Below are 16,521 nucleotides of genomic sequence, written 5' to 3'. Positions count from 1 at the left end.
AATTGGAGATAAGAGTCTCATGGACTTTAGTTCCCCCGGCTGGCTTTGAACCTTGATCTTCAGATCTCAGCCCCCTGAGAACCTAGGATTCTAGGTGTGCCCGGCTTGTCCCTGAATTTTTGTGCTCAAGGCTAGCACTCTATCACTTGAACCACAGATCCACATCCAGCTTTTTGGTGGTTAATTGAAGATAAGAGTTTCAGGGATTTTTTTTTTGCCAGGGCTGGCTTCAAACCATGATCCTCAGAGCCAATGGGATCAAGAAAACAATCTTATTTTTAATTATGATCTAATGTCCTAAAAACTCCTTGGATAGCAATTTTGATGATTCATCACATAAACATTTACTGGAAATTTACTCTGTACTACCTCAAACCAGTAAAAGACAAGTCAGCCAGTCATTTCACTTATTCTGATGGTTTTTACCTTGTCACTGTATAGTCATGAATGCAAAAGTCATATTTCCTTCCTAAATCCAATTCAATTATCCAATAGCTTTTCTATGTGAACATGGTTTAAAGTGACTTAAAAATCTCTTTTAAAAAATCTCTTTTCTCAATCTCTGGATAATAAATAACAATGTTGGTTTATTGTCCGGGCCCCTTTTCAGGGCCTGCTAGTTTCCTTCCTTCTGAGAATTCTTCACACTGTCCTGTGGCCTGGTCTAGTCTGACTGCAATGACACTGGATTGTAAATTTATGGGCTCTCACAAAGCACATAAGCATTGTCTGGGAACATTTAACAAAATGACCCAAAGTCCAAAGCACTTAGATGCCCTAGAATAGAGAACTACACAAAAGTGGGAAACAGGGAATAGATGGGCTGCAAAATTTTCCATCAAGCCCTTAGAAAAAATCTGATGGAAAGCTATTAAAAGTCCAAATGCTTTAATGGAACTATTAATATTAACATAGATAGACTCACATACTTGGGACTTAAAGAATATCTACTAAGCCTAAAATTTAGTGAATCATTCATTTTTAAAAATAAAAGCAGATTATTAGCCAGATGCTAGTGGATCACACCTGTAATCCTAGCTACTCAGGAGACAGAGATCTGAGGATCTTGGTTCAAAGCCTGCCCAGGCAGGAAAGTCCCTAAGACTCATGTCCTATTACCCATTAAAAAGCCAGAAGTGGAGTTGTGGCTCAAGTGGTAGAGCACTAGCTTTGAGCAAATGAGCTGAGGGACAGCACACAGGCCCTGTTCAAGTCTTAGGACTGGCACACACACACACACACACACACACACACACGTGCACATGCACACGCGTGCACATACAAAGCAAATTACCGAATTTTAAAAAATAGAAAATTGTCACCCAGCACAACATTTCTAGAGATTAAAAATATAGCCCACCTAATACCTTGAGTCATCAAATTTGCTGTCATAAAGTAGAATAGTAGTCCCAGAGATTGAGAACAAAGAGGAAGGAAGAGGAATGGAGTGATAAACATAGAAGTTTAATTGGAAAAGCTAAAAAAGATTCCAGAAAGAGGAGGTGATAGAGTCACATGACAATAGCAATGTATTTAATGCCACTGAATTATATAATTTTAAAATGACTAAAATGGTCATAGTCCCAAATTCAGTGTTGCCTAAGAGGCTCAAGTAAATTCTTGAATGTGAAGGAAATAAAGACAACAGCTAATGCAAGCATTCAATAGACCTTAGCTATTCGCATATCTCTGAACATTTCATTCTTCTGCTTACTAGTAGGATCAAAATATTATTCAATACTTCCATTAAATCCATGAAAATGTGCTTTAATTACCATGTTGGGTAAAATTTTCATTTTGGAAAGAATAATGCACTGCACCACATGTACAAAAAAATATTTTGAGACATTACTGTTGCCTCACTAATTCTGTTAAATTTAATGAATATAGGGTCAAAACCAAAACAAACTTTTGGTGATCTCTCAGAAAGTTACTAACACTAGGTCTGAAAAATAGATTCCAAATCAGTGGTCAAAAGAGTCTTGAAGCAAATTTTGAAAGTCTTGTTTGTTTCCTCTAAATTACCAGAATGTTATAGATATCAAATGATACTTTTTTTGCCAGTCCTGGGCCTTGAGGTCAGGGCCTGAGCACTGTCCTTGGGCTTTCTCAAGGCTAGAGCTCTACCACTTGAGCCTCAGCACCACTTCCGGCTTTTTTCTATGTATGTGGTACCGAGGAATTAAACTCTGGGTCTTCTTCATGCTAGGTAAGCACTCTACCAACTGAGACTTTTTAGGAAAACATGCATCAGTAAATGTAATTACACATTTACTGAGCACATACATGGTGCAAAAAGTGCTCACTGTGCACATTGCACTGAGGGGACTTACACTGTAGCACACATGTTCTTGTCATCATGAAGCTCACGAAGACAGCTCGTCTACCTCAGGTCTTGTTTCCCATTCTTCCAAGGCCATGATGAATAAAGATGAGGAAAAGCCACATTTCTTTCCCTAAACTATAAGAAACCTTTGGTTGAATCACTGTATCTTCTACTATAGCTAAAAGAATGTATTTTTCCTTTATGCATTTTGATATTTGAGAATAATGAATTCAGAAATTACTAGGAAAAGAAGGTCTGTAATTGACCGCCTAGGGAAACTATGCAAAAAAAAAATCCCTTCAAAAATTCCCACCAGAAATAGAAGTGGATTCAGATATAGTCGAAATGCTTCCCAAGCTTGCTCCACTGGAATTCTAATTAGTCAAACCCCTTTAAGCAACTTTGCAGCTCTTCATTTAAATACAGGAAGTGTTTCCTTAGGCTCTATAATACCTTGGCAGAGCTGATCCTATTTCCTGAGATTAAATAAGAGAAAACTCTTCCCTGGGGAGATTGAACCACATACAATAAGATCATTCATTAGAATGTTCGCATAAATTCCAAATACTCCAGAGAAAGAGTAAATGTCTTCTTCATCAAGAGTCATGTCCTGGAAATGCTAAAGGAGTGATGACTAGTTTGACTCTTAAGTCTTAGCCTTTGTGGAATACAAACTCTCCAAAAAGAATTATTTTTTGACAATAAAACCAAGTTCCAGCTGGACATATGTGGCTCTCTCCTATAATCCTAGCTACTCGGGGAACTGAGATCTGAGGATCTTGGTTCAAAGCCAGCCCAAGCAAGAAAGTCCCTGAGATTCTTATATCCAATTAACTACCAAAAGCCCAGATATGGAGCTGTGGCTCAAGTGATAGAGTACTACCCTTGAGCACAAGAGCTCATGGAGAGAGCCCAAGCCCTAAGTTCAAGTCCCAGGGCTGACAGGGAAAAAAAAGTACCAGATAACAACAAGTATGAATTATTCTTTTGTTCCTATGAAGAAACATGAATCATTATTGCAAACTTTATTTTGGGGGGATATTACTAGGGATCTAACCTGGGACTGGCTAAGGGTTCTACCACTGAGCTACATTCCCAGCCCTTTTGTTTACACCGGTAAAAATAAAGCTGCATGTTCTAAATCCAACTCTTACTCTGTTTTATACCATTTAGCATTTAACAATAGGGAAATCTCACAAGGTTTAAAAGTCTACATGTGGACCAATCAGTGAAGGAGGATGTTTTATATTGACATCCATTTCTCCAATGTCTGCTTGAGAAAGGGAAAACAGGGAAGCAAGCACTTCCGACCTTTTATTATTATTATTATTGTCCAAGAAAACAGAAGAGAACACTCTCCAATCTCTTCCTGCCCTCCTGTAAATTTACATCACCTCACTAAATTTGATAGCTAAATAGTGTTCTGACAGTGTTGTTGAGACTGGCATGTCAGATTTAGAAGTGTTATTGTTGAGGCTTACTTTGATAGTGAGATTTTAGAAGCCTGTTTCCCTGCTAAACAAATGTGTTATAGAGTGATGGATAACAGAGATTCAAAGGATTACAATGAGAGATCAAGGAGTTCACATGCAATATCTATTGCATTGACAGCCGACTTTATTGAAGTTTCACAATATTAACTGCCTCTCTGTGGATTGGCTTAACCGGGTTGGTGATTATCAATTTATCACCAGTCAAAACACAGATTGCTTCATGTACAGTGTCTGTGCCATAATCATATACTCTGAATCCCCTCAAAATGATCCTACTGGAATGATTCTTGTAAGAGTAAGAAGAAACAATGGTTAGGAACTTCTTTCATGAAATTATGTCTAATCCTTAGACATAACATCTGTCCTGGAGCCTGGATGGAGAATGTACTTCTAGAGGGCCATCAGTGGCTCATACCTGTAATCTAGCAATTCAGGAGGCTGAGATCTGAGAATCTAAAAACACTAACCTGGGCAGGAAAATCCATGAGACTCTTATTTCCAATTAAGTATCAAAAAAGCTGGAAATGGAACTGTGGATCAAGTGGTAAATCACATGCCTATTATTACAATGCTAAAACCAGGAGTCCAGGGCAACAGAGATGGCTCACCCAGAGGTGAGACAGAGAGTTGATATGAGAACAGGAAAGAAAGGGAGTGGAGGAGATTGTCCTGGATCATGAAAAAACATAGAATCCTTCTGATGATACGGACTTTCCAAATGAAGCAAGGGGTACTATTGTTTGGGAGACAGGAATGGAATTATCTGACTAACATTATCAACAAGTCATTCTGATTGCTGTATTAAACACAGGATGTAGAAGAAAGATGGAAGAGGAATTCCCATCTCAAGCACGATCACCATCATCCATGTGATGGGTGATGGTAGCTTGGACCTAGGATGATGGATAGAAATAGTGGTCAGATTCTGGGTATATTTTGATGGTAGAAAAGAGAAGGTTTCCTAACAGGTTGGATGAGGGATGTGAAAAAAATAAGAGTGATTTCTAAGAACTGTATCCAAGCAACTGGGGAAAAGCAGCTGCCATCGGCTGAGATGTGAAAGACAACAAACAGCTAGTTTGGTGGGGAGAAGAACAAATCAGTTCTATCCTTAGGCATTTATGTCCCGTGTCCTGCTTTGTTTTCCTGCATAGTTGTGACCAACAGTGGCATACTGTATATTTAACTTATTTATTCTCTATAGTCAGTCAGTAGAATGTAATCTCCAAGAAGACAAAGGATTTGATTTTGTTCACTGCTGGGTCATCGGCATCTAGAATAAAGTCCTTCATTTTGTAAGCACACAGCAACAGTGCTGGACTCTTAAGACATATTGTGTGTTCTTAGAAGGGCCACAGAAAATAAAGGAATTGTGCTTGAATAGTATATAAGCAAAGAAGAATGTTTAGTATAATTGTGTATGGTACATATATATTCAGATCGCTATGTCCCACAGTTGAAAGTCCAGTTCTGGGACATATGCAAAATAAAATATACTTGTTTGACCTCCAGGTGCTTATCACTGGCTTATTCTTACATTGACTATATGGAAAGAGGAAAGAGAGTAACCTACCCCATATATACCTCAGCCCTGGCCCTGTGCCTGCTCTGTTTTATGAATGGGGAGACATGGGCAGGGAGGAAAAATACTTGTTTATCTGCCAATGAAATATATATGGGGAGGGGAGGGGGTGTGGGGAGGGAAGTGGGGACAAAAACACAAGAAGGGATATCAATGTGTGAGAAGTAATGCACCTTCTATCTGGCGAATATAACTGTAACCCGTCTATACATTGAAATAAAAAGTTATTAATAGAAAAAAATAAATATATATGGGCATTTCATATTTTTGTTTGTTAAATCTGAAACACTTCCTGCACATGTATATAAACATACACACGTGCTCTTTAAGGGAGAATAACGAAGAAAGAGGATAAACACTGAACCAGAACCAAGCTCTAGCTGAGAAGATTGGAAGTATGTAAAAGATGTATTGTTCTGGGAGAGGGAGGAGGCAGGCATGGGAAAAACAGGACAGAAGAGACAAAAAGAATCGGCCCATATGTAAGCTTCCAAGAAAAGGGAAAGGTAAACAACACACAATGCAATCCTGTGTTGGAATAAGATAAGGTCTGAGAAGGGTTTATTGGATTTAGCAATTAGGAGGGCACTGGTCATTTAACCTCTTTGTACTTCTGTTTCAATACTTGTTAAATTCAATTGGAAAATAATCTCTAAGGCAACTTACAGCCCTGAAGACTCTCTTTACCAGCTTGGGTCTTTATGTATCCAGAGACACACAAACATATCCACACATTTACACACACACTCCCAATACACATGCTAATTTTCTTCCTTAATCTAATTTTCCTATCTCTCTGCAGCTATATTTGCCTTTGGAGAATTCTAGTTCTCTTTGTTTAATTATAACAATGCTCTGAAATAAATCAGTTATGAAAGTCTACAGTGCTCTGAGAAACTGAACTGCTGGACAATAAGCTAGTTATTAGCAGTTCCCATAAACATTTCCAATGCTTGTAAATGTCTGTTGCAATGCAATAAACACTTTAGAATGTCTATGTTGGATTTCATATCATTTTTTTAAATGACTTTAAAACCTATGTTCATTCAAATAAAGCAAAAAAGAAACTGTGCTTCCTCTTAAATACATCATGTGTTCATTATCTGCTAAGTGCTTGTATGGGTCAGAGGATACAATATTTGTTTGGGAAATAGCCATAAATAAGACAAATAAGTAATGGCTTCCAGGAGCTGAAGGGGAGGTAGGTAGGCTGTGGATAGTGTCAGCATGACTCAGCTACTGCTGTCATCTGACCTCACTCAGGACAAGTTTCAACTTTGAACCTGTTCCTGAGGAATATGGAATGTGTCGATGCTCCCTGTCCATCTGTCTGTCCATCTGTCCATCCTGTGGCCTGAGCACTGTTCCTAAACAAAGCTAGTGCTCTACCATTGAAACCACAGCCCCACTTCCAGAATTTTTGGTAGTTTAGTGGAGATAAGCAGCTCATCAACTTTCCTGCCCATGCTGGCTTTAAACCATGATCCTTAGATAGCAGCCTCCTGAATAGCTAGGATTACAGGTGAGAGCCACTGGGGCCCCACCCAGCTTCCGAACTACATGTTGAAATGTCTAAAAGATTATCAATTAAACTAACCCCTATTTTTTAATTAGTGATAAAGTCATATACACATATACATGTATATGTATATATAAACAAATACATATATATGTCTGTTTATTTACTTTCATTAATAGGTTAGACAGATATCCTAATGAGGTTTGTTTGGTTGTTTAATGAGCATCAATGATGTGTCAAGATACCTTCAATCCTGTACCATGTTCTAACAAGATCTGTGCTTTCTTAGTGATGACAGAGTCACACACAGAGCTAATAATTCTTCAGTGTCGTGACTACATTCATTATTGAATAGACTATTATGCTTCAGTTAGGAGTTAATCAGATGAAAGATTTCTCCCTGCTCAAATTCACAAACTCCCGAGTTCCACCCAGAAACATCCTTCTTCAGGGTCTGTGGCCACTCCATTCTAGGACATTCCGCTAATTCAGGATTTTCTCTTTGAAAATATATCACTGAACCTTGGCTTCTAGAACCACATGAATGGAAACTCCCAGCTGTGTGGCTTGTCCACTATTTGGGCCACAGTGCCCTCGAATGGCCCTCTTCATGAAGAGGTGACATGAATAATACAGCCACAACAAAGCAGCCTTTTAGGGCATCAGACCAAACCTGCAAATTAATGCACAGGTTCATCACAATTCATTAATCCAACTCAGAGTGGATTTAGCAACAGATTATTAAAGACTCAAAATTATATCCGCAGGGGGGAAGGAAAAGCAGCCCCCAGAGGGTCAAATGTAATGTGAATGGTTTTGCATAAAACTATAAACCTGCTATTAAATTAAAAACAGGAAAAAATTATGTCCATGCCTTATCTCCAGTCATTTCTTTAAAAAAAAAAAAAGGGGGGGGGACTGCCATATTAATTTAGTTTTTTTGACTATCCCGGTAAAAAAAGATTCAAAGGTTAAAATGCAGTGGTTCTTTTGATATTTGGTTGAGTAACTTACACTAATATATATCGAAGGAGGTGAAAAAATTAATAAAATTGCTCCCATAATTCATTACTAATGGACATTGTAAGTGCTTGCAACTGATAGTTCACAACAATTGTCCTGAAATACTACATGGTATCACACCTCAGAGTGTCAGGGCCAAACAAAGCAAAACTCAAAAACTCCGCTCTCTCTATCCTCCTACTGTCTGATGTCTCACCTCCTAGGGTTAGTTCTTGACAAACTGACCTGCTCTTTTTGTGAACAAAAGAGAGAGAGAGAGAGAGTGAGAGAGAAAGAGAGGGGGAGAGGAAGTGAGGTGGGGGGAGGAGAGCAGAAGTTGTTTAAATTCTTCTTCCACTTAGGAGAATTTCAGTAGAGTTATTAAGGATTCCTAATAAATCTTATAAACATTATAAATAAACTTAAAATATAAGTTATATTAATATTATATTTATATATTGTATTATTGATGTATTAATTATAAACTTTTTTTATCATGGAGCATGAACTCTGGGCCTGGGCACTGTCCCTGAGCTCTTCAGTTCAAGGCTACCACCCCACCTTAGGAACTAGGACTTGTCCTTGAGCTCTTCAGCATAAAGCTATCGCCCTACCTTTGTGCCACAGCCCCACACCCCATTTTCTAGTGATTAATTGGATAAGAGTCTCATGGCTTTGTAATGCCTGGGCTGGCTTTGAACCACGATCCTCAGATCTCCATCTCCCTAACAGCTAGGATTACAGGCATGAGCCACCACACTCAGCTTGTGCAATTATCTTTTTAAGTTAATGTTTAGAGTAGCAATCCTGGATAAAGAGAATAACAGTAATAAAATATAATAGAAGAAAAATTTAAAGAACTGTACAATTTTATGGCAAATTTGTTCTTTGCCTAATACAATTGATTCATTAGTATTTTCTGTTCTTGCAAAGCCATATGAAAAAATTACTAGCAAACATGCTGAGTAAGGTAAGGAAGTGACAATTCTAGAAAATTAATTTTTTCAAATTATATTCCTATTTTATATTTGCAAATGTATATATACACATATGTACAAAATAGTTTAGCCGCAATATATCTATTTTAAACTCTAAATTCGTAAAAGTCAGGGATGATGCCTGTGTTGTCTTTCTAAAACAAATAATAGCTTCTCTTTGAAAATGAGCTCCTGAACATTGGTCATGTTAAGGTAGAGTGAAATTGGGGGAGGGGATATGGTTTAGTGGTAGGGTATATGAACCCTGTGTACTGATTCTCAGTACCACATAAGCAGAAAAGCCAGAAGTGGTACTGTGCCTCTAGTGGCAGAGTACTAGCCTTGGGCAAAAGAAGCTCAGGCCCTGAATTCAAGCCCTAGGACTGGCAAAAAAAAAAAAAAAAGTGAAATGACCAAAATACTAAGTGTTCTAGAATATATGAATAGAATATTGCTGTGCCTACAGAACACAACAGAAAAACCAAAGTCCAAAAGATCATCTTCAAAGTACTTGATTCCTAGAATGAGATTGTAATACAGCATGACTCAGACTGGGGATTGGACATTACATTGTCATGCTTACATCCTGAGCAAAAAGCACGAGGTCTATTCTATAACCCACCTGCCCACCAGCCCCTGCCCTTTCTGGCACAGAGTCAATCAGAACACAGCATGTCAGACAGCCTCCCTCCATTAATTTCTCAGTGATCATAAAAGTGAAATGTAAGCCTGGTGTGGTGTCTCACGCCTGTAACCCTAGCTACTCAAGAGGCTGAGATAAAGCTAGCCCAGACACAAAAGGACCTGAGACTCTTATCTACAGTTAACCTCTAGAAAATGGGAAGTGGGGTAGGGTGGTAGCCTTGAGCTGAAGAGCTCAGGGACAGCACCCAAGCCAGAGTACAAGCCCCATGACCCCCCAAAAAATGGAAAAAAAAAAAAAGAATTGTATTTACTAAATCCAGGTACAGTCCCAGGCACATGTTATTAAAATGAAAGCCAAAATCCTTTCCCTCTTTCCAAATGAAAACTTAACTCTGTTAGATTGTCTTTCCAAAACTCGCCATTAATTCTGACAAGGATTAACTACAAGGAAACACATAGTACAAACATTTTGGGGTTTTCTTCTGTGAGCCTGCAGTCTCACATAGATGTTTGTCATTTGATCACAAGGGAAAATATATGCATGGCAAAGTTCTATTCACTTTAAACATAACACCTGTAAAAACCCATATTATAGAAATCTGTAGCACTCCAAACATAAAGTAGATCTTAAGTTTTGCATGGTGATAGTCTGGGCAAATGAATACTACTGAGAGACTTTTTTCTCCTGGCTGAAATAAGTAGGCCAATTATAGGAATGGCTGCTGTGTATAAAGCCTTTATCTGAGCATTTGCTAGTAGGTGACATAAAATAGCTCAAGCTGCCAGTGATGTGAGTTTTGGCAACCTCACCTTCCTAAGCAGAAAACTGAGGGAATGAAGGTGATTCACCTCGGGTCACACAAAGGACTTGACCAGCCAACATGCCAGGTGACACTTTGATGGCTCCTGAACCCATAACATAAGTAGTCTCTTTTGATGCTCTTTGCACATTGTCCCCATTTGTGCCCTCTACCATAGCTACCACAAATCATAAAAAAAAAAAAATGATGAAAGAAAGATCCATGCCTAGATATATCACTGATCCAAGTTTCCTCTAGATGGCAGAAGAAAAACATAGTCAACAGCTTGGGCTATGATGTCAGATGGCCTACATGAGGATTTCACGTCTATGATTTCCTTATGGGTGCAAGTTTCTTATCTTCTTGGTGCCTCTGTGTTCCCATAAGGAAAATGGGCAATAAAACCAACATCATAAGGTTGTAGTAGAAATTAAATGAGCTACTAAATCAAGCTGAAGTGCTCAGTGAGTGACAGAAAAAGATCACTAAATAAATATTAAACTATTCGATGCTGTTTCAATGCTTAGGATTGTCGTGGAAGGCAGATAGGGTCAGCCACAATTTTGCATGCAAGCTGACCAGTATGGGTCAAGTGAAAGAATGCCTGTCTAAAAGTTTGCAACTGAAACAACACAATAGCCTTTGTGGCAATTTTTCCCCCAGTCCTGGGGCTTGAACTCAGGCCTGGGCACTGTCCTTGAACACATTTTGTTCAAGACTAGTGCTCTACCACTTGATCCACAGCACCACTTCCATCTTTTTCTGTGTATGTGGTACTAAGGAATCGAACCCAGGGCTTTGTACATGTTAGGCAAACACTCTACCACTAGGCTATGCTACCAGCCTTTGTGGCAAATTCTTAAGACACAGAGGACAAACTAGTCATTCAGATTAAGACTCAGTAAGTCATATAACTCAGCTTAGTCATATAACAACTACCATGTCCAATATGTAATTAAAAAATAATTCCCTAAATACTTAAGAATCCTGAGTAGATTAAAAATTACTATGTTGAAAACCAACTATACAATTTGGGGATAGGGGGAAAAACTGTAAGAGAGAGGGCCCAGGAGTTCGGCCTAGTGGTAGAGTGCTTGCCTTGCATGCACGAAGACCCTAGTTCGATTCCTTAGTACCACATACATAGAAAAAGCTAGAAGTGGTGCTGTGAATCATGTGGTAGAGCTCCAGCCTTGACAAAGCCCAAGGCCCTGAGTTCAAGCCCAAGCCTGGCCAAAAAAAAACTGGAAAAGGGAAAAGGAAAGGGCAATATTGCCCCAAAGGAAATACATTCATTACCTAACCTATCAAAGTATAACCCCTCTGCATATCACCTTTCTTATAACCATTTTTAAAATTAAAAATTATCAGGTCTTTAATGGCCATCCCATAGAATCTTAGTCTCTGGGTACATCACATTTAGAGATAGGGACATAGCTCAGTGGCTCAGTATTTGTCTAGCCCCAAGGTAAACAGAATGAGATATAAATTCCTTCTTCTCTTGAGAAAGTTTCATAGTCTAAATCAGTCCAGCAAAATTTTCCAAGTGAAAGCAAGGTGCTAGTAACTCATACTTGCAATCCTAGCTCATCAGGAGACTAAATCTGAGGATTACAATTCCAAGCTAACCCAAGAAGGAAAGACCATGAGACTCTTACCTCCAAATAACCACCAGGAAACGGGAAGTGGTGCTTTGGCTCAAGAGGTAGGTCGGTAGCCTTGAGCTGAAAAGCTCAAGGACAGTGCCCAGGCCCTGAGTTCAAGTCCCGTAACTGGCGCACACACACACACACACACACACACACACACGCACGCACGCACGCACGCACGCACACATGCACAGAAATTGACTCTTAAATTCCTCTATTATAACTTTGAACCTTTAGCTGACTAAAGAGTTATCTGTACTCCCAATTAGTGAACACTTAATTTATATATTTTGAGGTTCATAACTATTTAGCAGTATGATTGAGTAAGTCTGTTTGAACTGGTTTTTAAATGATTAAACACTCCTACCCAACTAAATAGATATCTTCAGTTATATTTTGCATACTTAAACACAAGCCATTGCTCAGATTTAAGAGTTTTTTTAAAAAAAACTTTATAATCAGTCCATTTATTATGATTTTATTAATGCTAGATTTTTCCATGGGGTTATATGCGGCTAGAATGAAGCTCAGTTTAATAACAAAGCCAGCATCCCTAGAACTGCAAAAATTATAAAATTTTAATGTTGAATGTGTTCCTTAATTATAGAAAAACTGCAAAGAATAACATCCTTGAAATTTACTATGCAAATGTTCTTAATTTATGACAAATTGTTCCGTAAAACATAAGCATTAAATCTCTATTAGATTTGTTGAGGTAATAGACTAATATGTATCACTAAGGTCTTAAATTTCTAAGTAGGGATGTTGTTTGTTAGATGCAAATAAGGATTACCTTAATTAAAATACACTATCCCCAGCCTCTCCACAGACTTAACACAGTCTTTATATAGGACAGGTTCATTATCTATCTCAAGTTAATAAAAGGATGACCTACTGTGGTTATTTCTTTTAAAATTTAATTTTAATTACTATTTTGTTAATGGAAATAAAGCACTAAAAAGTTGTGAATATGATCCAAAGGCAATTTTGAAAACTTAATTAAAATACTTCTTGAAAGCTTCAGAAGGAAGTTAGCACTTGCATGATTTGAGAGGGGATGACCTTACAGAGCCAGCAATAGGTATCAACTCCATAAAAACGTTGACTGAAAGAAGCAGTACATAGAGCTGTAACGCTTCCTCAGACTGCATCTTGAACTAATGGCCCAACTGAACAGAGGTAAACATTAAACTTTTAATTCAAATGTTTTGTATTAGACAAAGGCTCTTAACAAAGAAATAAAATGAATAGCTTCTAAGCAATTCTTCTATAATACATAAAACTTAGGTGTATCCAGGATTATTTATGGCAAGGGTGGTTGTGGATTCATGAAACCATCTTAGTTTAATGCAGAAGATTGCAGATGTGTTTGTCTTGTCCGCTGGTCCATCAGGAACCGAATGTAAAATTAAAAGGCTGTGCCTGGAGTTTGGCCTAGTGGTAGAATGCTTGCCTAGCATGGACAAAGACCCGGGGCTCCACTCCTCAGTTACCACATACATAGAAAAAGCCGAAGTTGTGTCATGGCTCAAATGGTAGAGCTCTAGCCTTGAGAAAGCCCAAGGACAGTGCTCAGGCCCTGAGTTCACATGCCAGGACCGGCAAAAAAAAAAAAAAAAATACTTTTAAGGAGGCAGGAGAATAGCCTAGTGGTAGAGTGCTCATTTAGGATGCACAAAGCCCTGGGTTTGATTCCTGGGTACCACATACACAGAAAAAGCCAGAATTAGTACTGTGGATCAAGTGGCAGAGCACTAACCTTGAGCAAAACATGTCCAAGGGCAGTGCCCAGGCCCTGAGATCAAGCCCCAGAACTGGCAAAAAAAAAAAAAAATTAAACAGCTGGTGTATGTTGTATAAACTTCAGTACCAGAGTTTGATTAGGCAACCTCCTCTCCAATCTAAATTTCAAAGGTATGCACATATACTGTGGATCTTATCTGTGAACATATTGGTTCAGTAAACAAACTTTAAACATAACACAAGCCATAGACTTTACTGAGATTCACTTCTCATGAATAAGATAAGAAGATGAGATAAAGGATATAACAAAGAACATTCTCCAGGCAAGAAACAGTCTTTGTGATATGCAAGGTATATTGAGCAACTCTTGCATTACAAACCTACCAGTGTTACACTTCATAATGTAATACATGTTTTTGTACCAGAATACACGGCTACTTTCGGTAAGTAAAATCCTCAAATTAACCAGCAATAAGAAATATTTTCTTCTTATTCTAATTAATAGAAAGGGCTTTTTGCCAAGCTGTTCTCCCAACCCTGTCCAGAAAAGAAAAACAAGGAGTAAAAACTGGTTTAACATTCTATTTAACATAATAACATCATGGACCTCAACTTTTAAACACTAAAATTCCAAATTAATTCTTAAATGAAGGAGAAAAACCAAGAAGATTGGGAGGAGATAGGGGGAAGGAAAGGGGGACAAAAACATGGAAAGGGGTATCAATGTTTGAGAAGTAATGTACACACTTCCTGACAAATATAACTGAAACCCCTCTCTATATTACCATGACAATAAAATACAATGAAAAAAATCATAATACTAAAATGATAACATAACAATGAAGATGAGTATTGAAAGAATCTGTAATTGTACACTAATGTACAGATAAAACAAGTTCATACCCATAAATTTGAGCTAACTGGAATAACTTTGGAAATTTCTTTTTACCTACCATCTAGAAAAATGCCATTGTAGAAATGGGTTGTTTTCCAAGAGCTTATTCACATGGCAATTTTTTAAAATGTATGATGAATACTATCCTAGAGGCAATAAATAGGATAAGATTTATACTAAAAAGAATCTATAAAAGCTTAATTTAGTCTTATAGTTTAACTGAAAGATTTACAGTGAAATATAACAGAAAGCAAAACTGTTTTGATACTAGTAATTAACGAAAATGGAAAGTCAAATTGAATAAAAGATGCTTTATTATTCTTAAATATTCTACCAATGATAGATTTCATAGGAAGAGCAAGTAAATGAAGATGAGACATTTGTGAACGTTCTCCAGGAAACTTCTGAGCTTTTCAAGCTCCCTAGCTACGAATTTAGAGTTAAGGCTTCATTCTAAGTAAATACTTAATAGTATGTATTAATGATGAACTTACAATAATTTTTTTCATATATTTTTATTGTAATTAATAAAAGGGTTACATTATATTCATCAGATAGAAGGTATATTACTTCACAAACATTGATACCCTTTCTCATGTCTTGGTCCCCATTTCCCTCACCCCCTCACCACTGCCGCTCATGTTGTTTTCCCCCCTTCCCTATCCAATTTCAAATAACCAATCAAGCATATATACAATATATCAGACAACAAGGTGAAATACTGTAACAATATGAGATAACCAAGGAACAGCAAAAGAGATGAGAGATAACATAGTACATTAAGGACAACAATCACTCATTATATGGCTTTTGTTTCTATATCCTGGAGGTCCTTTCATTTAGCATCATACTATATAGCTTTATGTATCTAGGTTTTGTTCTATTGTAAATCTCTGCTAGGAGAGCCCAAGGTTTCTACTGATTATGACAAATGAGGTAAACCAGAAGTTACAATAATTTTAAAACAATTATCCCAGAAAGACAGATACTGAGTATCCTTCTCACATATATATGGGAATTTAAAACAGTAGTCTCATAGAAATAGTAAAGTCATCATTAGCAAAGACTGGGAAAAGTGGAAGATAGAGGAAGAAGAGAAGACACAGTTGGATAGGAGAAATTAACACTTGATATTCTACAGCCCAGTAGATAATTATGATCAACAGCAATGTATTGTATATATCAAAATCACTATTAGAATAGATTTTGAAAGTTTCCAACATGAAAAAATGACTAATGGTTGGAGACATGGATGTGACAATTAGCTTGATCTAATCACTACATATTGTTTACACATAGTGCAGTATTGCAATGTAACCCATAAATAAATATTACACTATATCCAAATACTATACATACATACTGTTTAAAATCAAAACATGTTTGAAACATTTTTAATAAAAAGTAAGCTTCCAAACTCTAGAAAGGGAAAAGAAATGGTTTATCACTCCATTGTTGCCAGTATTTTATATTATTAATTATTTTATCAGTAATGATAACAACAACTTTTAACTTTTTGTTGGATTAGAAAAGAGCAATGATGAAGGAAATTTTTCTAGAGGGTGTATTGTTTGCAAAATGGAAAGGAGGGAAAAAGGATAATAGGAAGGAAAGAAGATAAGGTTAAGAAAAAATTCTGCACAGGAAGAAAATGGTAACTTAAAGTACATTGATAGACGAGAATGTTTGTTGAGGTTGGTGTGTGTGTGTGTGTATGCGTGTGTGTGCATGTGTGTGATGGAATATGAAGAAGCAAGAACCGTATGCTATCCTTATACCAGACTCATTTAGCGTTCTTTTTTCATCTCAATTGTTTCCTTTGAAGGCAAAACATATCCAAATGGAAAATGATACATGTAAATCCTAAGATATGAAATACAGTGGCATATG

The 16,521-nt window shown here is 37.4% G+C and overlaps 1 non-coding gene across 1 annotated transcript; it reads left to right on the top strand.

Annotated features, from left to right (window-relative positions):
• Window positions 1–5,322: 5,322 nt before the first annotated feature.
• On the top strand, window positions 5,323–5,452 carry LOC150061359 (small nucleolar RNA SNORA51). The gene has a single exon (XR_016536065.1). It is a non-coding gene; the product is annotated as a small nucleolar RNA SNORA51 (small nucleolar RNA).
• Window positions 5,453–16,521: the final 11,069 nt, after the last annotated feature.

Source organism: Megascapheus bottae, chromosome 6 (genome assembly GCF_031878675.1).
Source record: "Megascapheus bottae isolate mThoBot1 chromosome 6, mThoBot2.hap1, whole genome shotgun sequence".
NCBI classification, from domain to species: Eukaryota; Metazoa; Chordata; class Mammalia; order Rodentia; family Geomyidae; genus Megascapheus; species Megascapheus bottae.
The sequence above is the reverse complement of the archived record's forward strand: the minus strand, read 5'-3'. Positions and strand labels throughout refer to the sequence as shown.